This window comes from Onychomys torridus, chromosome 1 (assembly GCF_903995425.1).
Source record: "Onychomys torridus chromosome 1, mOncTor1.1, whole genome shotgun sequence".
In the NCBI taxonomy this organism is placed as follows: Eukaryota; Metazoa; Chordata; class Mammalia; order Rodentia; family Cricetidae; genus Onychomys; species Onychomys torridus.
This window is the reverse complement of record NC_050443.1, coordinates 104,007,666-104,032,450: the sequence shown is the minus strand read 5'-3', so window position 1 is coordinate 104,032,450 and position 24,785 is coordinate 104,007,666. Positions and strand designations below refer to the sequence as shown.

The 24,785-nt window shown below is 45.6% G+C and overlaps 1 pseudogene; it reads left to right on the top strand.

The window, feature by feature from the left end:
* LOC118577306 overlaps positions 1-24,169 on the top strand; it is a 31,510-nt pseudogene extending 7,341 nt beyond the window's left edge.
* Positions 24,170-24,785: the final 616 nt, after the last annotated feature.

Sequence of the window (24,785 nt, the reverse complement as noted above, 5' to 3'; positions counted from 1 at the left end):
AAAATTTCATTCTCTGCAGTGGGAAGTAAGATCAAAAGCAGAGAAACAGGGAAATAGCTGTGTCAGCATTGGGGTTCTAATCTGGCCACTCAGAAAATGGTCATAAACCAGCAGCATCAGTGGCACACGGGAGTATATTGGAAATGCAGAATCTTGGAAGCTGCCCCAGACCTGCTGAATCAGACCCTGCTTTGTAGAGAGAAGCAGGTGAGTGTGTTTCGGTCACACCCGCAGCATCATGCATGTTAGCCAGTGCTTCTCTACTCAGCCACACACCCCAGCCCCAGATCCTACATTACCAAGATCCTCCACAGTAATGTGCATCACATGGAGGCCTGGACATCTAGCTCAGAACCCGACTTAGAAAAAGAATAGCAAACAGAAGGGACAGAGGTGAAGGTTGAGTTCGCTGCCTTTAGGAATAGAAGAACGCAAGGTGGTAGAGAAGGGGACTGTTATTTTTTTATATGAGCCCTGAGGTTTTGTTTTAAACTTTCTGGACAATTTATATTGTTGAAAAGAGAAAATCGGACTGGGGAGATGGCTCAGAGGTTAAGAGCAATGGCTGCTCTACCAGAGGTCCTGAGTTCAATTCCCAACAACCACATGATAGCTCACAACCAATCTGGTGCCCTCTTCTGGCATGTAGGCAGAACACTGTATACATATAAATAAATAAATCTTGAGAGAGAGAGAGAGAGAGAGAGAGAGAGAAAATCATGTACAAGATTTTGAATTTCTTGCCTAGGAAGTGCAAGGCCCTGGGTTCGATCCTCAGCTCAAAAATTTTTTTTTTTATTTAAACAATGCAAAATGGATAGCAATATCTTGCTGCAGGTAGAGACTCCAAGCTCCTCAGAGTCTCCTAGAACATTTCTCTGCACATCCAACCTTGGAATGTGTGGCCATTCTGATTATTTATTTCTTTTGAAAACACTTCCAAAGCACTCCAGGGCATCTTGCTTTTTCCATCATTCATATCCTTGAGGTCATTCCATATAAGCACAGAAAGATCTGTGTTAATTCACTTATTGTCTATTAGAGGAGGCTTAAATCATAACTTGTTTAACTATTTGCCTCCGGCAGCAATCAGCGGTGTGGGACCACAGTGCAGACTCCCATTAAGCACACGGAGTATCTGGGCTTGGGGCTGCTGCTAAAGCCAAGTGTTTTCTCTGCAAACTTCAGTTTTTGTAGCTGTGAGATGGCGATAAAAAGATATTCTTAGTAGCTACTATGTGCATTCACATTCCAGACATGGAAGATTTATTTGGCTCTAAACAGAGCAGATCAGAATCCCTGCCCTTGTGGAGCTTAGAGTCTAGTGTCAGAAGATAGATCATAGGATAACTTTATAAAGTAGATGATGCTGAGAGCTAAGTGAGGTGGAGTAAAAGGGAGGACCAGATGGGAGGTGTGAAGTCTCAGATGAGGTGGCTGCATTGGTAGGGTGATGTTGAGTGGCACGGATCTGGGAAAGGAAAGCGGTTCGTAAACACTTGGCAGAGAGCCGAGGGGCAGAGACGGGGGAATGCACCACCTTCTACATAGTGCAGCTGTGGGAAGGGCTCCCTGTGCCAAGGATCTCCAGCTCTAACTATGGCCTTGAGAACCTCCAGAAAATAAGTAGAACCCTCCCCTGGATGCAGCAATCCATCAGTGCCAGCAAGAGAGATGCCCTGTGACCTTGTGACAGAGCCACTCAAAGAATGACAGTGGCATCAGCCACCTCTCAAGTGGTTTGGTGGCTTCAGAGAGGGTGCTGGATTCCTAGCCCAGTGTATCAGTCCCTAGTGACATGAGTGTCTCAGTTTGCTTTCTGTAGATAGTGTGACAAAACACCACGACCAAACCCAACTTGAGGACGAAAGGGTTTAAAGACCTCGAGCAGCAACCTGGAGGTGGGAACCGAAGACCGTGGAGGAACCGGCGCTGCTTACTGGCTTGCCCCCATGGCTTGCTCAGCCTGCTTTCTTATACAAGCCAAGTGTCACCTACCATCCCCAGTGGCCTGGGTCCTCAAGTCAACCAAGACAATACCCTACAGGCCAGTCTGATGGAGGCATTTTTTATTTATTTATTTATTTTTTAGTTAAGGTTCTCTTCCCAGATAACTCTAGTTTGTGATGGATTAATAAAAAAAAGCAACCAGGACAACCAGTTTCTGCTCTGGGTTTGGATTGTTTTCCTGGTAAGGTGGCATTGAGGAGGAGGAAGCAGAAGAGGATCTGCTGACTCCCTTTGGATGGGCACCTTTGGGTGAATTCTGGGAGAAGGTTGGTGGGCAGGTGAATTGGGTACAGAGCTCACCAGTGAAAAAGCAGCTGTCACAGACCTTGTTGAGATCTCCTTCTAACCTAGTATGAGAAGTACTAGAATTTTTCTGCAGGATCTGAAGGGTCTGGAGACAGACATGTGATTGGGAGAGGGAAATGGTTCAGTGTGAGCAGCAGAGAGATTAAGCACACTGTTGAACTTTTACAGGTATTTCTTTGGACTGCACTGTTTGTGGGGTTTGAGAAAATGGTGGAAAGGCTAACGTTCTCCTTCTCTAGCCATCTCGAAGCAACACCCCGGGGCCTAGGAACTGAAGTGTTTTTCTCTGTCAAACGCTCATCCTCCTCTGGCGCCCCCTGTGGGTGGATTCTGCAAGCAGCTGCCTCTGTTTCACGCAGCTCAGCCGGATGCAGTAGGTTTGAGCCACAGGGTTCAAATTAGTACGAAGGTGGGCAGTTCCAAGTCTTCATAAAAATATAAATCTAGAATCTCGGTGACCAGATGCCTCACTGTTCAATGCGTAGGAAACAACAGATGGATCAAAAATTCCAAAGTTAAAAATAAAACCATAAAATAATTAGAATAAAATGTGAATGAATTTTAAAAAAGATTAATGGGCCAGGCATGGTGGCACACCTCTGTAATCCCAGAACTCTTGAGGCAGGGGCAAGGGGGCCATGAGTTCAAGCCCTGCCCGGTGGACGTGTTGAGATCCTGTCTTGATGAAACAAAAGAAAACAAATATGTCAAAATATTCACAAGGGAGGTTTTCTAGGTCAGTACCAAGCAGGTGAATCATAGATATGACTATCAAAAATTAAAACAAAAAAATAAGAGTGCAGGCTCTGGTTTCGGTATCCAGTATTGGGGGTTGGGGGAGTCCACACAATGATAGGTACAAGGAACAAAATCAAAACAAGTGGCAAACTATTTTTAAAGCATGCAACACCAAGAGCCACGTCTGCAAAATTAGTTCTGACAAGGACAATGACTACAAGCCACAGACCATGAACTGGAAGTTTCGAAAGAAACAGAAACAACCGGAGAGCATGTGGGAATGAAATAGGCAGCTGTTCTCAGTACTCAAGTGTCTTCACACTTCCTGTGCCTTCGGCTAGAAGCGTCTTCCCCCAGGCAACAAAGTAGCTGCCTTCACTTCCTTCAGCTCTGCAGCCCTGGAGGAACTAAGTGCTATCTTTGGAGGTGGCAGAGCCTTTGATAGGTTTGACCTTGCAGGAAGTCAGTACTTAGGGTCACATAAGAAGAGGGGCTTGCTTTTTTGTTTGCTAGGTTTTTTTTTTTGTTGTTTTTTTTTTTTTTTTTTTAATTTTCAAGACAGGGTTTCTCTGTGTAGTTTTGGTGCCTGTCCTGGATCTTGCTTTGTAGACCAGGCTGGCTTTGAACTCAGAGATCTGCCTGTCTCTGCCTCCCAAGTGCTAGGACTAAAGGTGTATGCCACCACTGCTTATCGACAACCTTCTTTCTTTCTATCAGGTGTTTCATTACAGTGAGGCAAAGCTAACATGGAAGATCTGTACCAAGAATGATTACTGCATTTATTTTCTATTTAATGACACGAAAATGCCACAGGGATGCTACGCAGTTCCTTTGAGAAGTTTGCTTGTGGAGAACAGAAGAAAACTAAGATAATTCCTGAAGGGATCAGGATAGATACTCTGTTATCAAAATGTAAAAATATCGACAAATTGTCTAACTGAGCATTTTGGAGGGGCAGTAAGTAAAAATAGCCTCTTATTTCGGCATTTCTCTGATTATGAATGGCCTTGGCATCTTTTCATAGGTAGGGAAGTTTCTCTTTAGAGACTAGCTTTTTCTATTGGATCATTGATCTTTTTATTATAATTTCAAGGACTCTGTAGAGTAGGCAGAATGCCCCTTCATTGGGAATATGAGCTGCAAATAGTCGGCCATTTTTCTTTTGACTCCCGCTGTCGCCCGTCAGCTGGCTACAGGTCCTTCGGCTCTACGTAGGTATACATTGTGAGAGGGTGAGGAGATGCTCTTCCAGGACTGGTCTCAGCAGCCTTCCTCTCTCTTAGGTTTTGCAGCAGTGAATGGTGGCAGGAAGCAGACAGAAGCAGAGACGGTTCTCCAACGGCTGTCAATCAAGCAGCTCTCCTGCTCTGCTGTCTCCCCTCTTTTGTTTCTCTTGAGACCAGAGCTCATGTATCCCAGGCTGGTCTCAAACTCTCTATGCAGCCAAGGATAAACCTGAACTTCTGGTTCTCCTGCCTCTACCTTCCAAGTGCTGGGAATACAGGTTTGAGTCACCAAGCCAGGTTTAATGCAGTGCTGGGGACTGAATGCAGGGCTTCATGCACCAGGCAAACACTCTACCAACTCAGCTACAAACAAAGCATCTGTGCCAATGTTTGTGCAAACGAGACTTAAGAAACTGAGCTTGAAGGAAAACTAGACTTATCTACTAGAGGTCTCGTGAACACTACATTGTCACTATGGTCTGAGTGTTTGTATCCATCCAAAACTCATATGTTGAGCCAAATTCGCATAACAACATTAAAAGGAGAGTTGTTGTTTTAACTTCAGGTGGCTACGCCTTAATCTACTGCTATTTTAACCAGCAACTGTGACTCTGAAGTTACTAACATGGCCGGGTGGTGGTGGCGCTCTCCTTTAATCCCAGCACTCGGGAGGCAGAGGCAGGTGGATCTCTGTGAGTTCGAGGCTAGCCTGGGCTACAAAGCGAGTTCCAGGAAAGGCACAAAGCTACACAGAGAAACCCTGTCTCAAAAAACAAACAAACAGAAGAAGAAGAAGAAGAAGAAGAAGAAGAAGAAGAAGAAGAAGAAGAAGAAGAAGAAGAAGTTGCCAACCTGTTTCTCTGGCAGCAGCCCGGGCACTCAGGCCACAGCTTGGCAGGAATTCTCTTCTGCAGGCACCAGCCCTGTTGCTGGTGCTAAAGGTAGCTTTAACTAAATCTCTACTTTCCTATTTATAAATAAAGCTCAAGATTTAAAAGGTTGGGGTGAAAACCTGCTAGCTCAGAGAAGTTGAGTAGCCTTGCTAGCTTCTCCCAAAGAGAGTGTCCTTCTGTTCTACCAAAACAAACAAACAAACAAACAACAAAAAAACATACCACTTAAAATCCCTCCCTGCTGCTTCTGGGGCATCTCTCTAGCTCTTCCAGATGCCCTCTGATGCTCTATAATGACTTTCTGTCAACTAGTTGCTAACTCAGCCTCTAGACCCAAGGTTAATTTTATTTAATTAACACAAATGCAAACTTGAGGTTCACAGTGTGGTTGAATATCCCCCAACAGGGGAGGGGACTCAATTAGTAGAATGCTTGTGCTGGAGTCATCCTCCACTGTGTATTTAGCTCAAGGTAAGCCTGAGGTATACAAGCACCAATCAAAAGCAAGCAAGCTGTGGGGTCTTTGGGCAGCTATTAAGTTATGAAGACAGAGATCTCATAAATGGAATTGGCACTTGTACTTGCTTGAATATGAAATGGCAACCATTGCTGGTGGTATTATTTTGGAAGGTTCTAGAAACTCTAGGAGTGGGGCCTAGATGGAGGAAGTTGGTCATTCAAGTTGTACCTTTGGAGATTATCTTTGGTCCCTTCCTTTATACTGGTTCCCCATAAGGTGTGTAGCCTCTGGAACCCAAATGGTCAATGTCTTTTGCTTGTAGCTACTTTATGATTCTTTGTATCTCGAATGGACTGAGACTCAGTCTATGCTGGGGAGGTTTCCTTGCCCTCTCCCCCGACCTGGGGCCTCTTTTTACTCTCATCTCTCAAAAGACATGCCAGGCTGAGGGCTTTTTTCTCTGAGAAATTCTTTCACTAGTATTGTCCTTCAATGCCATCTCTCAACAAAGTTACCAAGGCCTGGAAAGGGAGAGTGACGGCACAGATCTGGCCAGAGTTGGAATGTGGATGTCACATCAGATTCTGGCCAGTTTAAAAGTGATGGCCCAGAATAAGTCCTGGGTCTCCTTCCAAAATAGGTTTTGGGAAAACAAATAAACAAACAAACACAAACAAAACAAAATAAAACAAAAACTCCTTTCCTTTAGACCCAGTCCTAAAAGGCTATCAGTATTGAGCATCACTAGAGGACAAAACCTGCTCAAGAGCAAAGCAAGGGCTAAGAGATAGAACAAGTCCCCAGGGTAGGAGCCCTGGACCCAGCCATGTCTAAGGGCCACTGAGAACTAGACTTTCAATCCGTGTGAGTCAGAGCACAGCTTCCCATGGTTAAGGACAACTTGAATGGCTCTTTTATCCCATAAACTTTCAAACAATCCCTGAGGTTTTTAGCCCATGACAAACGATGCAAGCAGCTGAGCTGGAATGTAAAGCCTTAGCTACCACTGTCAGGTCCAGTGAATGCACTGACTGGCAAGGGCCTGAATCTGGAGTGTCCCTGGGATGATTTACATGCACAGAGTGCATCACAGTGTGCTCTGCTTTGTCTCTGAGGATTTCACCGACTGTGGAGTTCAGCCTAAAGTGCATCTCTCTGCCCACACAGTTGGAGCCGTGCATTTGGCACCGAAGCATGTACCATCTCCTCTCTTGCTGTCCTGAGCTGGTCTTTCGGTCTTGGCAAATGGGCTGCTCTTGGGCTTTTCTGATGTGAACTCTTCCAGACCAGGGCTGGTTCTTATTGATTGAATTCTCCCACAAGGCTCTTAGCACAGGCCTCAGCATATGGATTGAACTTGTGGGTGGCAGCAAGGGGCAGTGGGAAGAGCTCTGGCTTTGAGTCCTGGCTCCACTGTCTTCTAGCTAGATGGCCTTTGCCCACTTACTTAACCTGTTCTGAGCCCTAAGAGGTTTATTATGGAGACTGGCATGATCTGGCTCTTTCATTGCTTCAGTGAAAGACTGTAGACTAGGCCTTTTGTTTTTATTTATTTATTTTGCTGTGCTAGGGATCAAAACCAGGACTTTTGTGGTAGGCAAGAAATCTACCACTGTTGCTGGGTTCCCTGCCCTCTCCCTCAACTGGGCCCTTTTTTTTTAAGGACTCTGCTCCTATCCCGTTCATGAAAGTGAAGCCTTCATGATACAACCAGCTCACACAGGTCCAATGTCTTAACCAATACCATACCTAAGTGATTACATTTCAGCATATGAACGAGGGAAATGACATAATCAGACCACAGGCAGCAATAGTTTATTTACTCACTCCTTTTTTTGTTCTGTTGTTGTTGTTGTTGTTGTGGTTGTTGTTGTTGTTGTTGTTGTTGTGGTTGTTGTTGTTGTTGTTGTGGTGGTGGTGGTGGTGGTGGTGGTGGTGGTGGTGATAGGGTCTCATTATGTCACCAAGGCTGTCCTGGAACTCACTATGTAGACCGGACTGACCTTAAACTCAAACTCCTCTTGCCTCTGCCTCCCAAGTACCAGGATCACAGGGGTACATTATCATACCTACTCATAACTGTTTGTGCCATGCATACTTGGCAATCCCTAAGGATGTAGCCATGAGGTTCTGCTTGGCACAACTTTTCCTTAAGGGACTAGAGAGATGACTTAGTGGTTAAGAGCACAGACTGTTCTTGTAGACGATTTGTTCCCATCATCCCCATGGCAGCTCACAACTGTCTCTAACTCCAGTTCAAAGACAGCTAATGCCCTCTCCTGATCTCAAAAGGTACCAGGTGTACACATGGTATATGCACATAAATACAAGCATATTTTATAAAAATAAATCTTAAAATTTTTTTAAAAAGACAGACTGGTTGAGTATTAGACTGGCATGGTGGCACATGTTCTTAATCCCAGCACTCAGGAGGCAGAGGCAGGTGGAGCTCTGAGTTCAAGATCAGCTGGTCTACAGAGCGAGTTCCAGGACAGCCAGGGATACACAGAGAAACCCTGTCTCAAAAAAAACAAAACAAAACAACAACAAAAAAAACATATGGGTTGCAAGCAATAAATAGTGTTTTATAAACTGACAAAATGACTGCTCCATGGTATTAAGGGGAAGGTTTTATGAGGGAGAAAACTGCCAGAGGCATCTGCAAGAGCAGAGAGAGAAAATAATAGACTCAACATGGCCAGCAGACTGGACCTGGCCATGAGAAGCAGGAGGTAGGGGGCAGAGAAAGGGGGAGGAGGAAGAGAGAGAGAGGGGAGGGAGGGGGGGAGGAGGGAGGGAGGGAGAGAGAGAGAGAGAGAGAGAGAGAGAGAGGTGAGTATAGCTAAAATAGCAGAGTTATAAGGAGAATGAGGAGCTGGGGGAGGGAAGCCTGTGAGCTGGAAGGAGTGTAGGGTTAGGGTAGCAGGTGAGAAGAGCCTGGAGGCCAGCATGGGCTCTGAAGTGTGTAACCGGTACTGAGGGAGCCTGGAGGCCAGCATGGGCTCTGAAGTGTGTAACCGGTACTGAGGGAGCCTGGAGGCCAGCATGGCCTTTGGTGTGTTAATAGGCACCACAGATAACCACTTGTCCCTTTGACCAGTGACAAGGGAAGTGACTATTTTTGGAAGAGGGGAACCTGCTGCACAAGTTCCTGAGGAATCTGGCTTTTGTCTAACTGCCAGAATTTGGAGAAATGGAGCTTGGGGGGGGGGGGGTGCTGAGAAGTGGCAATTTCAATTTTTTTTCTAATTTTAAAATAAATTTTCTTTATTTTCTGAAAGTGTGTGTGTGTGTGTGTGTGTGTGTGTGTGTGTGTGTGTGTGTATGTGTGTGTGCGGTATGTATGCACAAGTGTTCCTGTGTGTGGGTACAAGTGTGAGTGCAGGTCAAAGTCGAGAGTTGGTGTCCCTTTCTTCCACTCTCCACTGTTCATGCTGAGACAGCCTCACTGGCACCCAGAGTGCTCTGCTCTGCTTGGCTAGACTCCCCTGTGTCCACGTCCCGGAGTGTGGGGATTGCAGGAAGGCCACCAAACCCACCGGACGTTTATGTGGTGCTGGAGATCCAAATCCCAGCCCCAGACTTGCACAGCCAGCACCCACTAGCCATCTTCACAACCACTCATTTTAAAAACGATCAATCATTGCCTTCTTTAACTCCAGCACTCAGGAAGCAGAGGCAGGTGGATCTCTGGGAGCCGGAGGCCAGCCTGGTCTACAGAGGGAGTTCCAGGTCAGCTAAGACTACCTAGTAAGACTCTGACTCAAAATAAGTTGTATTAGCCGGGCGGTGGTGGTGCATGCCTTTAATCCCAGCACTCGGGAGGCAGAAGCAGGTGGATCTCTGTGAGTTCGAGGCCAGCCTGGTCTACAGAGCTAGTCCAGGACAGGTTCCAAAGCTATAGAGAGAAACCCTGTCTCGAAAAACCAAAAAAAAAAAAAGAGGGGGGGGTATGACATGTGTGTGTACTGACACACATGCCTCGTGTCTGTGTGGACACAAGAGCAACTCTGTGGAGATGGTCCTTTCCCTCCACTTGTGTGTGAGTTCTGCAGATGGAATTAGGCCAGGTGGCTTGTGAGACAAGCACATTTGTTGGCTTTATCCTGCCTACCCTCCCCTTTAACATTTCCTGTTTTTTTCTGGCACACAACTGGGCTACGTTTCTTATTTTACTTTGTGTGTGTGTGTGTGTGTGTGTGTGTGTGTGTGTGTGTGTGTGTGTGTGTTGCCTACATGAATGTCTATATATCATGAGTGTGCCTGGTGCCTGCAGAGGTCACACGAGGCCATCAGAACCCTGGAACTGGAGTTACAGATGGTTATTAATTGCCATGTAGGAGCTGAGAACAGAACCTGGATTCCCTGCAAGAGCAACAGGTGCTCTTAATCATTGAGCCATCTCTCTGATCCTGACTAGATTTCTTCGAGTGCATGCATGTCCATACATGTGTGTGCAGATGCATGTGAACATCAGGTTTCTTCCTCTGTGGCTCTCTGACTTATTCTCTTGAGACAGGGTCTCTCATTAAAGCTGGAGCTTGCTGTTTTTCTGATAGGCGGGTGGCCAGAAAGTCCATGTGACCCTTCTCCCTCGGCTGCTGAGGTTACAAGCATATGCACAGCCACATCCAGTGTTTTTAGTATTTCATTTTATTTTTTGAAATTTATTTATTTTGAGACAGGGTCTCTCCATGTAGTTCTTGTTGTCCTAGAACTCACTGTGTAGATCAAGGTAGCCTTGAACTCATAGAGATCCACCTGCCTCTGCCTCCAAATGCTGGGATTAAAAGTTTGTGCTGCCAAGCCTGGCTAGTTTTTTGTTTTTATTTTTTTTAAATGTGGTGCTGGGATCAAAACTTGGGTCCTCACATTTGCACAGCAAGTGCCTTTGCCCACTGAACCAGCCCTCTAGCAATTAGATGTTCATAGCTCTCTCTGCAATTGGGTGGGGCTATGTAAATAAGTTTGAGTCTATGGAATTTGGGTAAAAGTAAGAGCTGTTCATTTTAGGCCTTTCTCCTAAACCATCTCCAAGAGATCTGCTGAATTACTCTGAGGACTTACAGAAATCTTGATCCCAAAGGTGGAAAGAGCCTGGGGCCCTGAATGACAGCAAGTTCAGTACCACTGCCAACCCACTCCACTAGATGAACATCCAGGGATGGAGCATTTGATTATCAGTGTTATCTAAGAACAGAAAGAAGGGAGTGCTAGAGAGATGGCTCAGAGGTTAAGAGCACTGACTGTTCTTCCAGAGGTCCTGAGTTCAATTCCCAGCAACCACATGGTGGCTCACAACCATCTGTAATGAGATCTGGTGCCCTCTTCTGGCCTACAAGTATACATGTAGGCAGAACATTGTATACATAATAAATAAATACATCTTTTTAAAAACAAAAACAAAACAAAACAAAAAGAAATAAAGAAAGAAGGGGGTAAAATCAACATGGCTTGCAGGTGTATCATTTATACTTGGAGTTTCGTGGTAAAATAAAATACTCAAGCCAAGTGTGGTGGAACACACCTGCACTTCCTACACACAGGCATTGAAGGCAGGAGGACTTTGACCTGGGGGACAGCCTGGGCTACACAGTGAGATGCTTATCTCAAAAAATAAAAATGGAAAAATTCAGTGAGTTGGCTGAATCTAAAATTAAAATAAAGAAATCAATAGCTTCTCCATTTATACCAACGCTGTCTACTGAAAGGGTGTAGTGGAAGTGGTGGCCACACTTACTACAGCAACAGAAAAGACAGAGGGTCTAAGAATAGACCTAGGAAGAGTTGCACAAAATCCATGCAAAGAAAACTCCCAAATGCTGCTGAAAGACACAAGAGAAGACTGGAGCCTCATTCTCCAGGCTTCATGGAACTCACGGGCAGTCCTCCAGCTTCAGCTTCTCAAGTGCTGGGATTACAGGCATGAGACAGTCTCCTGTAGCCCATACCGGCCATAGATTCCTGATATTTCTGCCTCCATCTCCAGACTTCTGGGATTGTATCACAAGCTGGTACCACCATGCCCATTGTGATTGTTGACTTGTTTGTTTGTTTTGAAAGTGAAATGTCAGCACCACTGCAGTTCAGAATAAACCCCATCTATTAAGCACACACTTAGAAGCTTGGCCCCACAGAGTCCTCCTGGCCAGGATTTACCACCTATAGTTCCTTGACTTTCATTCTACTTTTGATCACTTATTGTTGTAGAATATTATTTTAAGATGTGTTATTTTTGTTTATTTTGCATTTGTTTAACTCTGTGAAGCTGTGTTACCTTGCCTGTTTAAAACACCTGCTGGTCCAATAAAGAACTGAATGGCCAATAGCAAGGCAGGAGAAAGGATGGACAGGGCTGGCAGGAAAAGAGAAGATATAGAGGGAGAAATCTGGGAGGAAGAAGAAGTAGCCAGAGAAAGAGGACGACTCTATTGCAGTGGTCTGAATGAAAATGGCCCCCATAGACCCATGGGGACTGGCACTGTTAGGAGGTGTGGCCTTGTTGGCGTAGGTGTGGCCTGGTTGGAGGAAGTGTGTCACTGGGAATGAGCTTTGAGGTCTCAGATGCTCAAGTCTGGCTCAGTGTCCCTGGGGACAGAGGACTGACCACCTCTGGTTAGAGAGGAGACAGATGTGGCCCATAGAAAATTGGCAGCTTATGAAGGTAAAGTGGGAGACCCCATGTTAGGATGAGGTGTTTAACTTTAATTGGGCATGTTAATTAGGTGAGCCAAAGGGGGCTTTTGATTGCTGAACTTCTATAGTTTGATAGCTGAACCTTGGTAGTCAGCTGCAGGAGGAGGAAGTGGCCAAATAAGGGAATAGAGAGCTTGGCGACTAGCTTAAGGAATGGAAGGTAAGGGTTTTTAACTAGGTAGAGGGAATTGGGGAGAAAGGGCATGGCCTGCCAGAACATGTTTTCCAGGCCTGGGCTGGCTAGAGACCCTTCAGCAACTTCGTCAAGAGTTCAAAGCTGGGACTGGGGCGGTGGCTCCACTGTTAAGAGCACTTGTTGCTCTTGCAGAGGATCCAGATTAGATTCTTAACACTCACTTGGCGGCTCACAACCATCCTTTACTCCTGTATCAGGGGCCTGATGCCCTCTTCTGACCTTCTTTGGCACCAAGCACACATGAGGTGCACATAAGCATATACAAAACACTCACACATAAAATAAAATTAATTAAATAATAATAATAATAATATGAATTTAAAGCCAACATGAATGACAGTTTAAGACCATCCTGAGTTATGAGAACCTGTCTCTAGATAAAACAAAAGAATAATTTTCAGCCGGGCGGTGGTGGCGCACGCCTTTAATCCCAGCACTCGGGAGGCAGAGCCAGGCGGATCTCTGTGAATTCGAGGCCAGCCTGGGCTACCAAGTGAGTTCCAGGAAAGGTGCAAAGCTACACAGAGAAACCCTCTCTCAAAAAACAAAAAACAAACAAACAAAAGAATAATTTTCAGAAGGCAATAACTCTCCTGTGCCTCTGGGCATCAGATTATTAGGGTTTGGGGTTGTGATGACCTTGAGGTTTGGAAGGCTACAGGATCCTCAAAGGTCAAGCCAGGGGCTGAGGTAGAGCTTAGTATTCCAAGGCCCTGGGTGTAATCTCCAGTACCTCATAACCAGAAACAAGACCCAAGGCCAAACCACAGGCAGGCTTTGTCTGCAGCCGGGGAGCAGCATTCCGGTTCCTCCCCTGGTCTTTGTTCCTCTGCTGACTAGCACTTTGGGCTTGCCATCTGATTCTCTTCTTGTCCTTACTCCTGCTGGGACATGGTGCTGCCTCCTGCCATCCTGGTGACTAAATTTGGCCAGCTCTGGACACATCTTTTGTTCCATGCATCAGGGTCTGGCAACTGGCCTGGTCTCTTGCCGGGAACTAAATCACCTTAGGCTGCCCCTGGTTTGGTTTGGCTTTTTGAATCTCCAAACAACAGTTTGGATTACATACGTCACACACTGCACACCAAAATAGAAGCCAGGCAAATCGATGATTTACCTTTTTTTTTTTTAAAGCTATACAAGTATTTAAAAAGCACCAGGCATGTTAGATCACACCTCTAATCCCAGCACTCAGGAGGCAGAGACAGGTGGCTCTCTATGAGTTCGGGGCCGGCCTGGCTTATATAGGGAGTTCTAGAACAGCCAGGGTTGTATAGAGTGGCACTGTCTTAAAAAAAAAGGAATGGGCAATAGAATACGGTGTTGCAGGCAGGCCTAAAAACCATCTACGGCAGCAGGAGAATTCTGAGAGTTCAAGGCCAGCCTGAGCCACATAGTGAATTTGAGGCCAGCTTGAGCTACATAGTAAGACCTTGTCTGAAAATCAAAGTAAAACAAGGGCTGATCATGTAGCTCCACAGAGAGCACTTGCCTAGCAAGTGCAGGGCTTTGAGTTAGACCCCACCACCAAATCATAGACAAATTCCTTTATCATTTTGTCATAAGAGCAGACTTTTAAAATATGATTCAAGAAGTCCAGAAGCTTCCAAAAACTGATCAACTCAACTTTTTTTTTTTTGTTTTGTTTGTTTTTTTTATGAGACAGGGTTTCTCTGTGTAGCTTTGTGTCTTTCCTGGAACTCACTTTGTAGACCAGGCTGGCCTCGAACTCACAGAGATTGGCCTGCCTCTGCCTCCCAAGTGCTGGGATTAAAGACATGCACCACCACTGCCCTACCAATTCAACTATTAAAAAAAAAGTCACACCTATAATCTCAGCACTGGGGAAGCTAAAGCAGGGAGTACATGGAAAGTTCAAGGCCAGCCTGGGCTATAGAGTGAGATCTTATTTTAAAATAAATTTAAATCCAGGCAAACTGGAGAGATGGCTCAGTGGTTAAGAGCACAGGTTTTTCTTCTAGAGGACCTGAGTTTGATTCCCAGAGCCTTCATGGTGTTTCACAACTATCTGTAACTCCAGTTCCAGAGGACCCAACACCGTCTTCTGGGCTTCATAGGCGTAAGGTTTAGGGCCATCTTGGTCACAGGTCCTGGAGGCTGTGGCCAACATGGATGAGCAACTCAAGGGGGATGAACTGGGAGAGCCTGAATCTTAGCAGGTGTGAAGAGCTGGACTGCTTCTGCTGGGGCTCAACTTCTTGCCAACCACAGGTCCAAACTGGCCAAACAGCAGCTCATTCTGGCCTGTGACATACTGGAGATACTGGCCTTGTGGAGCATCCTATGCAGACATGCCTTCCAAGAGCTACACAGCTCAATTCAAATGCTACTTTTTTGATTATAAAGGACTGCTCCCCAAGTCAGCATCCGTGCACACCAAGTCCTGGACCCCAGCTTCCTCTTCCTGGTATTCCAGACCCTCATAAGTTCCATGGAGAGTTAGAATGCCTGCCAAGGACATCTAGACCAATGTCTGCATCAAGCATCCTGTGTCTCTCTAGCAATACCCAGTAGAGGCTAACTACAACCAAATGTCCCCACCAAGAGCTTCATTGCCATCCTGTTTGCTGCTGTCAGGGATGTAAGGCTTATGACAAAATCCTTTTCTCCGAGACCACCTGGGTGCTCTTCCTCAACACACAGGAAAAGATGGCAGATTGTGCCGAAAACCGAGGTTGGTTCCCAGGCCCCCAAAACTACTGCAGCTTTGCCATCCAGCAGCAGAAGCAGAAAGATAGTGCCCTGCCCTCCCCTCCCCTGAGCTATACAAACAGATTATCAAGTAGGCCTGGCAGCTGGAGATGCTCGTCGGAGTCTGGCTAGGCAATCATGGCTTGTTCAAAACCCCAGTGCCTGCCACCTCAGTGGACTGGCATCTTAAACAAAACAAACAATGAAAACCAGTCATGTCCTAGCACAGCACTCCGTTTAGAGTCATTTGTGCAGGGCAGAGGGTTCTCCTCCTCTTTTGTCACAACTTAGACTCATCTGTTCATCATAAGCTTCAGCATTTTTTATGTGCCATTTAAAAAGGGGAATTAATGCCAAGCATGGTGGTATATGCCTGTAATCCCAGCACTGTAGAGGCCAAGACAGAAATATTTTAAGCTCCAGTGAAGCTCTATGATTTATATATATGATATCTTATCTATTTATATATTGTTCAATAATACACTGAGAGTTTAGATCTTGCTTGAGAGATAACCTAATTAACTAATAATAGTCACTACATATACTGTTGGGAACTATGATGTTGCAACTTTAGAGGTAAAAAAAATGTAATACATGTGTCATGTGGCTTGTCATTCCATGGTTTCTTCCCCAATTCTCTGTGTCAGGAGAAATTCGCTGACTTCAGTAACAAGCTATAAGGGAAGGCAGGAAATGGAGTGTGAGAGTGTATGTGTGTGAGGGGGGTGTGTCTCTAAATTTAAGATTTGCCTGGGACTCAGTGAATCTCTTTCTTTACCCTCCTTCCTTTTTCTATCTACTCTTCCTCATGTGTGTGTGTGTGTGTGTGTGTGTGTGTGTGCGCGCGCGCGCGCATGTGTGTGTGTATGTGTGTGTGTGTATGTGATATACACAGTGTATATATGTAGATGCATGCACATGAATGCAAAGTCCAGAGGAGGACTTCAGGTGTCCTACTCAACCAGTCATCTCCAATTAATTCCTTTGAGACAGAGTCTCTCACTGAGCCTGGAGCTAGGCTGAGGGCCCATAACCTCAATGATCTTCTTGTCTCTGCCATGCTCAGTGCTGGAGTTACAGTTACATCCAGTTTTTATTTATTTATTTTTTTAATGTGAGTGCTGGAATCTGAACTCAGATCCTCATGGAGGCATAGCAGGCACTCTTGCCCACAGAGCCACAATTGCCGCCCTTAAAGCTCCTTTCTTGTCTGAATACAGTCAACAGATAACAGGCGATGCCTGTGTTCTGGTGCTTTTCCATTGGTTGGTTGGTTAGGGCTATGGACTGTTGACCTTTGGTTATCTTGTAAGGGAGGAACTGGGCTGGCTTATTATCCCTCTTAAACAGCAGCCCTCACTGTGGGCTTCTGGTTAGGTTTACCACTGCTGGGTTTTGTTGTTGTTGTTGTTGTTGTTGTTGTTGTTGTTGTTGTTGTTGGCGACGATGGTGGTGGTGGTAGTGGTGGTTTTTGTTGTTTGTTTTATTTTGTATTTGAGACAGGGTCTTGCTGTTTACCCTAAGCTGGCCTTGAACTCTCCATCCCTCTGTCTGTCTCAGCCTCCTCAGTACAGGGATTGATTATGGGTTTGCTCCACCACCCTCAGCTATTAAAAATATTTTGATGTGCCAGGCCAACATTTCATAGGCAGTAATGGCAGTCAGCCGATCGTCTTTACCTGTAGCCCTGGAATCACACTCCTTTCTCTATCTGACCCTGTTCCCATAGAGTTGACCTCTGCGAACAGAATCAGTGGGCTCCCTTGTAGTTTGGCTTCGAATTGGGTTGCTCTAGCAGAGACTGCCAGCTAGAGTTCAGAGAGGCCCTTAAGGCAGGCAGGCTGCCCATCACCTGGGCTGGTGCTTCCCTGGCTGCCTTCACACCTTCCCTGCCTTCCCCCTCCTGGCTTTCCAATGGCCCTGCTGGCCCCAGACCTGGGGAGTCCTGTCATCCTTGGTAGGTTTGCTTCACTCTGTCCTAAAAACAAACCAACAAACAACCCGAGAGTCAACTCTTCTCATCCTAGTTTGAATTTCCTAGAAGAATCTGAAAATGCAGGTGCCATGAGCCAATCAGTGCTAATGTTCGTCCCATTTTCTGGATGAGGAATCTGAGGTTGGAAGGAATCGGCAGGCAGAGGAAAGAAAGACCCAGTGCAAAGCACTGAACCTCAGACTAACCTGAGTGCTTTCCGGTTATCTCCAGGGGGAGCCAGATTCCCAACCTTACTTCCTCCTTTAAATCTGCAATGAGTGACACCATTGTTCTCTGTCTGCTGAGAATCCAATACATTTCTGAATTTGTAAAGCCAGAGAACCCTCTGGGCTTTAAGAGCTCCTCAGAACTGTGATTGCAAAATCTGGAATGAATATTCTGGAGTTTGGGTATGGGAGCATGTGAATCCATCAATTGGAGTCTGTCCATCAGAGCATTATTCTGCACTGGTCACCGTGATTGGTTCAGGAATGGGCATTTGACTCAATCATAGCCAATGGTATTACTTTCCTGGGACCATGTAGGGGTACGCCATCTTTTCTGCCAGACTACGGCTTGGTGGAGGATAAAAGCTGGTTCTGGCTGGGACTACCATGTAGATAAAGTTCTTTGACAGTACTGGGGATTGAACTCCTTTGTATGTGCTAGGCAAGGCATCTGTCACTGAGCTACAGTCCCAGCTCAGATAAAGGACCAGAAGCAGAACCAGCAAAGGAGAAAAACTAAGTTCTGTACTTTTGTTTCATAGCCAAAATCTATCAGGTTTGAAATCTATCTTTAATAGACATGAGACACATATTTCCTTTCCCCTACAATAGGGTAGAGTCCGTTTCTAGAGTTGCAACCTTGCCACTTACAATGGAGAGTTCTGACACAGTGGGAGACAACCTGGAATGGGAGAAGGAGACTGCATTAGCCAGATAAACTTCCACGCATCCATCAAGCACCAACACATATGTTACCATATTTGTTTAGCCTTGCAAGGAACTGTTTCAAGGTAAGCCCACCAGAGACCACCTCACAGACACTTTTAACCCTGAAAAGGAAGTCCTTATTGCTGGCCACTAGCTACACAGGGGACTTACCCAAACCATGCAGCTTCAAGCCTTGCAGCCTTTTGCTTTTTATGCACAAAAACCACATCTTGGTTGTCACACTTCAGTTAGCAAGAAGCAGAACTACAGAAGCCAGAAAGCAAGGTTAGTATGTTTAGGGAACTTTCCTGGAACTATGGAACAGGTCTTTGATGAACTGGGTCTTTGTTCCCATATTGGCAGGTGTTGGGGCCTACATGCTGGGTTTTAAGGTCAGAACGGTGCCTCCAACATGATGTCGTTTGTGCTAAGGTCTGGGGATCTGTTACAGAACTAGTTGCTCCTTCTTACATCCTTCCATGCTTCAAAATCATATATACACACACACAAAAGATGGTAGCACATACCTCTATTACAGGGCTCTTCACACTGTGGTAGAAGTGTCTGTCACTGATATCTTTATTCACCAAGTTTCCTGAAACTTGTTCATTATGGAAGTTTTAGTTTTTAGTAGAATGCCTGATACCAGGTTGGTACTCTTTCATTGGTTGCTGACTAAATAACCAAATGAAGAAGGGCAGAGCAGAAACAATAGGTATGGATGGGAGAGGATGGATGGGGGCTGCTCCAGCACTGCCAGCAGAAAGTAATCACAATCCTAAATCTCTTTTTGGAACAAGACTGACTTGATATTAATATTAATAACAAAATGTTATTTAGTTGACCTGGGCAAAAATCCCTGGAGTGAGATTTCTAATAGCTGCTATTTGTTGCATGCCTCATTGGCAGGTGTTTTATAGTACACTGAATTAAAGCTTCCCCCAGCTTGGCACTGGAAGGGCAAAGGAAGGGAGGATGGTGGCTCTGGACTGTTCAGTTCCTTTAGCTTCAAGAGAACAGATTTTAAACCAATCACAGAAGCTCCATCTTCCTTAACTATGACTGGACCAAGGATGGACAGATCTAGGCCAGGAGGACGAGAAGGAGGAAACTTCTTTCTTTGAGAAAGACTGTAAACCAAGATGTTTTCTCCATGGATATGAAGGGGAGGTTTCGTGGTCCTGGCTGTCTCTGGCTGGAGACATGAATCAGGGCAGAGGAAAACAGAGCAGAGCCAAGAACACCCTAGTAGAATGGATTCAGGGGCAACAACCAGCCAAAGTTGACCTAATTCTGAAAGTCCACTCATGAGAGTTATGTCAGCCCAAAGTATACTTTTGAGTTTGTTTTGTATTTCTGTTACTTCATCCAGTTTCTAGTAAGGAAACTGAGACTTATCCAAAGTACTTTAGTTAGTGGTTAGGTGTGGTGCCCATACCTATAATCCCAGCACTGGGGAGGTAAAGGCAGGAGGACCAAGAATTCACGGGCATCCTTGTTACATAGGGTTTAAGGCTAGTCTGAGCTACACAAGCCGGTAGCAAAGATCGTCTTGGACTCTTGATCCTCTTGCTTCCACTTCCTCAGTCCTGGGGTCCATTTACCAGTTGTATGCAGAACTGGGATTGAAGACAGGGATTTGGGGATGCTAGGCAAGCACTCTACCTATTGAGCTACATCCCCAGCTCCATCTTTAGGGAATTTAGAAGCTGAGTTTCATTCCAAATATATCAAACACATCTCTTCCTGGCCCTTTCACTCATCCCTCTAACTGACCCATGACAAAAACACAGTTTATTTGGTCCCTAAGTCATCTGTTTACCTCTTTAGATGGCTTTCCTTGGACATGCTGTTTCTATTGTCTAGATTGTTCCATGCCTCCTTTCTTTGCCTAGCAAACTCCAACTTGTTATATGTCGGCAAAGTTTTTGTCAGGACCGCTGGCTCCAAAATAAACACATAGAGACTTAATATTAATTCTAAATGCTCTGCCAATAGCTCAGGCTTATTACTAGCCAACTCTTACAACTTAAATTAACCCATTTGTATTAATCTACATTCTGTCACATGACATTACCTCTCTTTCCTCTTGCACCTCCTGTTTCCTCTCCACGTCTGGCTGGCAACTCCTCTGACTCTACAATTCCTCCTAGTGTCCTTAGTCTGTTTTTTCTCCCCAACCTTATCCTGTCCAGCTGTTGGCCAGTCAGCTTCTTTATTAAACCAGTCACAGTGACAAATATTTACACAGTGTAAAGGAAGAGTCCACAGTCATAGGGCTCAGCTTTCATGTCACAGCCCCACCTTCTCTCAGATTAGCTTAGATTCCTGGATAAGTGGATATATAACTACTGAAGTTTTCTCATGGTAATCTGTATTTTTCCATTCTTACTTTTATCATGATTATAACTAATTGATTGTCGCATAATGCTTTAAAAATAACTTATCTCTCAGTTCCTAAGGGCAAAAGTATGTCTGTGTGTTTAGTGTGGAACAGTGGTTGTCACTTAAGAAAACAAGAAAGCCATTGCTTTCCATAGTAATGAATACTGAAGAAAACCCACAGAGAAGAAAATAAAATAAAAAGCAACCGTGGGGGCTGTGGGACTGTACTCCTGTAGAGTAGCGTGATAGGCAAACCACAATGGGAGACCCTTGTTTTAGTTGTTCATCTGAGAAGTTGGGAGACTTGAGGATGGAGAGCTAAGTTTCCTAACAGGCTAGTTTTGTCTGCCAGGATAAGGAAATACCCCCTGCTCTGCTTTAACCTTTATAAGAAAATAACTTCAAAATGACTCGTTATCCTTTAATTTTTCTCTCTCTGCTTTATTCAGACTTTTCTTGTCCATGAAAATGTAAGAATGATGCAGAGAAGATAGCGCAGTTAGTAGAGCTTCCCTATAAACATGAGAACCAGAGCTTGAATCCCCAAATCCCTGTGCTGCATCAGGCTTTCTTTTAGGCCACCAACCAGCCCCCAAATCATGACACAGAGACTTATTATTAGTTATGAATGCTTGACCTTAACTTAAGCTCATTTCTTGCTAGCTCTCATAACTTATGTTAACCCATTTCTCTTCATCTACATTTTGCCTTGGGGCTTTTGACTTTTCTTTCATCCTGTATGTCCTACTTGGTGTCTGGCTGGGTGATGGCTGCCTGGCTGGCTGGCCCTGGGTGTCTCCATCTTCTTCTCCCTCATTTTCTTCTCTCTCATTTTCTCAAGCCTAGATTCCTCCTCCTACTTATTCTCTCTGCTCACCAACCCTGACTCTTCCTCTACTGCCTAGCTATTGGCCATTCAGCTTTTTATTAGACCAATCAGTTGCCTTAGGCAGGTAAAATAACACATCTTTGCATCATTAAACAAATGCAGCATAAACAAATGTAACACATCTTTGACTAGTTAAAGTTGTACCGTAAAAGGGAAAGCCAGTGAAAGAAACACACTCTGAACCTGAAACCAGAGCCAAAGAAACACACTCTGCCCATGACCGACTGAGCACAAAACCAACCAATCCCTGAGCAGGAAATCCAACCAGTCCCTGAGTGTGGAATCTAGCCAACCTCTGAGCTTGCCCAAGCTCAGGGATTGAAATCCAACCAATTCCCACCCTGAAAATCTTCTCCCTGGAAAAACCTAAGAAGCCCTATATAAGCCCTGTGCTTGTTCAATTGGCAGCTGCCCTTCTCCACCATGGCAGAGGCAGCCACTCTCCTGGATTCCTCCCTTCCAATAAATCTCTTGAATAAGTTTTGGGTGAAGACCTTCTTTTGTCAGAGCAGAGCTGAGCTGTAACGGCTCTCTCGGACAGGAGCAGGATTGAGAACGCAGCTGTAGGTATTGCCTGACTTCCCAACAAGTCAGGATACCTTTCTCTTCACAGCTGTAGGTATCTAGGATACCTCCCCTTCACAGCTGTAGCTGTAGCCTGACTTCCCTCCAGAGCTGCAGCACTTGCAAAAGTAAATACTTCACAACACTGTGTTTCAGCATATGCTTGTATTCCCAGTGCTGGGGAGGCTGAGACAGGAGGATCCTGGGGTTGCTGGCCAGCCAGTCTAGCCTAATTGCTGAGCTCCAGGCCAGTAAAGAGAGACCCTTTCTCAAAAGGAGATAAAACATTCCAGTTCTCTGGCCTCAGCCCAAACATGTGTACCCTCTCAAAAGAACTCATACATATTTAAAGTAAAAATTATGGAACCAACCTTCTCTGCTCTGTGCCCACTGGGACAGTTCCATGTTATGTCACGAGGTGTTCTCTGAGTCTAGAATGGCAAACAATGGCCAATTAAGATTCTTAAGGGGCCGAGCGGTGGTGGCACACGCCTTTAATCCCAGTACTCAGGAGGCAGAGGCAGGTGGATCAATGTGAGTTCGAGGCCAGCCTGGGCTACAGAGTGAGTTCCAAGAAAGGCGCCAATGCTTTCTTGTTTTGTTATTTTCAAGACAGGGTTTCTCTGTGTGGCCTTGGTGTTCTGGACCTTGCTCTGTAGACCGGGCTGACCTATGAACTCAGAGATCTGCTTACCTGCGAGTTCTGGGTTAAGAGTTGTGCACTACCTCCTTCCGGCTTAGTTTTGTCTTTTGGCATGAATCACATTAGTAGCTCTCCAAATGCGGCCTTTGGCCTTACAGCATCACCTGAGAGCTGTTGGGGAGAGCTATTTGTGTTGATTGCTTTAAGACCACAAATAGACTCTGACCTCGGTTCAGAGAGCAGAGTTCACACTCAGCTGGCTGGAGTGGACCATAGAGTTCCTGTCCAACTCAGGGAGATAGGACACACAGAGGAGGAAGAAGAGGGGGTTGCACAGTCCTTTTGATCTGGGAAGTGGAGAGAGGCAGGATCATGTCTCAGTTGCTCTTGGATCTCTCAGGTTTATTCCTTAGTATTTACTCCTGAATTTTATTTTATTTTATTTTTTTATTTTTGTGGTTGTTTTTTGTTTTTCGAGACAGGGTTTCTCTGTGTAGTTTTGCGACTTTTTTCCTGGAACTCACTTGGTAGCCCAGGCTGGCCTCGAACTCACAGAGATCGGCCTGGCTCTGCCTCCCAAGTAAGGCGTGTGCCACCGCCCGGCTGAATTTTTTTTTTTTCTTTTCAGTTTCTTCCCCCCCCCCCCCCCCCCCCCCAGAGCTGAGGGCCTAAGCCAGGGCCTTGCGCTTGCTAGGCAAGTGCTCTACCACTGAGCTAAGTCTCCAACCCCTGAATTTTATTTCTTAATAAAAGAAAAAGAAAAAGAAAAAAAAAATCTCAGTATCTGGCGTCCAACACATGGAGATATCACATGGTGGCTTTTAAAACTGCCACTCTGTGCCTGACCCCATGCCAGCGCGGGTCACCGGCTTTTCCCACCAAAGGCCTTTCTCACTGTGATCTGTGCAGCCACCCACCAGCTCTGCAGCTGAGTCAGCCGTTCATCTCTGGCCCTGTCATTCAGGCAGCTCAGTAGTCCCCAACACCGCGTTCTAGCCAAGGAAGCTTCTCCTGCTCATTTATCCCTCGTACCCACTTCTCAGGCCGGAAGCTCCCTCCCACTCCCTGCATAGCCAGTACAAAGACCTGGGTGGAGTGGAGCAAGCCAACTGCTCCACTCCCAGGCCTCCCATGGACAGAACAAGCACCTGGCGGAGCAGAAATAGTCCAGATGCCTGGCTAGCGCCCCCCCCCCCCACACACACACTGCCACACACACTCACACACATCCACCACTGCAGCCCACATCCGCTGTGGCCCAAGGCTCCAGCTTTTACTGCTGCTGCCATGGCCTCAAACTGCTGAATGGACTGCCTTGCACAGCTGTGCTGAGCAGTCAAGCTAGCCACTCCCACCAACAGGAGGGGCAGTTCTGTCCCAGGCTGCTGCACAGCTGCACAGATTTCTCCTACCGGTTTCCTTACAGTTGGCTCCACAGATTGCTCACCCCCTCCCCACAGGGAGTGAAAGCAGCCACAGTGACCCCTGCTGTGCTCTCCTTCCAGTCAGCACAGCCTAACACCATCACTGCAGCTGATTAACCCCTGCACATCTCCACCTATGCCGTCAGCGTCATCAGAGCTGGCAAGACAATTGAGAATTTTTAAATGGCAAGTTAAGTTTGTTAGTTTGAGGAAAATATTCCCATATTAAGAATTGGAAATATCAGCCAGGTGGTGGTGGCGCACGCCTGTAATCCCAGCATTCGGGAGGCAGAGGCAGGTGGATCTCTGTGAGTTCGAGGTCAGCCTGGTCTACGAGCTAGTCCAGGACAGACTCCAAAGCTACAGAGAAACCTTGTCTCGAAAAACAAAAAAAAGAAAAAAAAAAAAAAAAAAGAAAGAAAACCTACTTATGAAAATAAGAAAAATATTCATACATAGACAGAGGAATTAAGAGCAAAACCAACCACACAATTACATTATGCAATTGAAGAGGAGTGTCCCAAGATTATTAGAAAACCAACCTTAAATTATCCAGTTACCATACAAGAACGACTACCAGATGACAGGCATCTCCAAGTCTGTGTAGAAGACTGGAATCCTGTTGAAACGTTAGATTTGAGGAGATTTAAGGAAGCAATAGTTTCATATAGTATGCATTCACCTTTTGTGAAGCAGATGTTAAATCCATGGGCCATTCAGAACAGAAGTATTC